Source organism: Anser anser (assembly GCF_964211835.1).
Source record: "Anser anser genome assembly, chromosome: 4".
Taxonomy (NCBI): Eukaryota; Metazoa; Chordata; class Aves; order Anseriformes; family Anatidae; genus Anser; species Anser anser.
In genome coordinates, this window is record NC_139724.1 from 24,309,239 (window position 1) to 24,311,390 (window position 2,152).

A 2,152-nucleotide genomic window follows, 5' to 3' on the forward strand; every position below is an offset into this window, starting at 1 on the left:
TGCTGAGAACGTTTGATCATCTACCTATAGAAAGGAACTACATTTCAGCTATGTTACTGAAGTCCTAAAAATGAGGAGAAATATGTTAAGAGAAAGTACTTCTAAGAGAAGAAGACTGCAGGCATTTTCTTGAATCTGTTGTATATGTCATTTGAAATACAAGGAGTTATACTTAGTGTTTCATAATCCAGTGGTATACTTGTCTTCAGAAGGAAACTAGCAAAGCAAATATAGTTAATAACTAATGAAAACACTGGAGATCCTGTACCTTGCGCAAGGATAAGGACAGCAGTAACTGTTCACATTCCACTATGTACACCCTTTATTTCATTTCTTGTTAGTATTCCTAAAGAATAATATAAAACAATGATCTGTTGAAGGTTATTAGTATGAAAGTAGAAACACCAACTATGCTTTTTATATAACGTTACAGGCTGTATACTACTAAATAATTCAGAATGCTTTGATGCACTTTAAGCCTTTCATATAGTCAGTTATCTTGGTCAAAAATCTGCGTGTGCAAAAATACTTTGAAGGGAAATAGTACATTTCACATTCCACTGGGAACGTGAGAGGACTTCCATGAATCCAGTATGAAATGACATCTACTCTACATAAAAAAATAGTCAGAACTACTCTGAGTTAAAGAGAACGCAAAATCAAACATCTTCAACTCTAAAGATAAATAAATAAATAAAGGTAAGATTTTTTAATTTGCATAGGAAGAGCAATGTGCATAGACAATCTATTCAAAATTGAAATATTTCAGAATTTCCAAGGAAGATGTTAAATTCTGCACCCAATAAGGTTTGCATAAATAGAACAATCAAATCTTAAAAGCAAGATTTTTATAATGGGTAGATCTACAAAAATAGTTTTAGTTGTCATTATTACTTCTCAACCAAGTGCTGCGTAGCAATTCTTAGAATAGAGTAAAACAGTATTATTTCTAATTTGCCCTAGAAAGTTTCCTGGAAGTGGGGCTTGCTTTTCTAGGTTTTTGCACATTTAGCTATCAGAGCTCCTTAAAATGAGTAAAGGCTATTTTTAATTACTATTTCCATTGTGAGTTGAGATAGGTCTAATAAGTGGGCAGGATGGAAAGTAGTTTGAGAGGTCAGAAATTTCATTGTACATCTGCTGTCTTCACAGTTCTTTCTATAAGGCCAACTATTTAATAGCTAAATAGGATGAAGTTTAGTCATACAAGTACTGAGAAATGTCTTTATTAGTATATTGCAACAGCAACTAAATGCAGGTAGAACTCTGGCTGACAATTTAGCATCTAAATACAGCTTTATACTAATACAACCACGCACAACTTCCCATTGGTTAGTTTATTAGCCATGCAACTCATCGGTGTCTAAATTGTTGGCTATGAAAATCTCATATCAAGAGGTTAATAGCCAAAACTTCATCCAGTATTACTAAAGATCCAGACATCTACTTTCATATATGCCAGCTGCTTGAAAGAAGCATAAAATATTTTAAGAAATCAATTAAGGAGCAAACTTTAATGGAGTCTTGAGAAAACAAACTGTAGGTGAAGCTTCTAAAATAAGTTTCCTGGTATCTACCCATGTCCAATACAGGAGAGAGGCAGTGGTGGACAGAAAAACCAAATCTGAAACCAGGACTAGAAGCCAAGCAAGTCAGTATAAAATAATATGTAGCTGTGGTTAAAAAGGAGGAGGGCACAAGCAGGGACAAAGCAAAACTGCATTCCAGAAAGTACATAGATTATAAAAAGTGAATGTTATAGTACTGTATAAATAAAACTACTAAACAGAGCAACGCTCACATTGTCTAAACAATTTGAAATGCATTCATTAAAATAACAGAGCTAATTAAAGTCATTCTGCTTAAACAGATATTTGGATTTCTACCAAAATCTACACTCAAAAACTACGCTCCAAAATCATAAAATCCGGCAGTGTGGGGAAGAGCAGTCAGGCAGTTTAGAAATGACAGCATTGAACAGGCAGGTTAACTGTATTACAACCAGCAGCAATTGATAGAAATGACTTTTTTGAATGTACCTTCTTCAGTCTCTTAACTTTCCAGATATAGAGACATTTAGACATAAAAAATTAAAAAAAAAAATGTAAATCACTAAGTAAAACTAAGTTATACAGAAACTAAAGACCTGAAT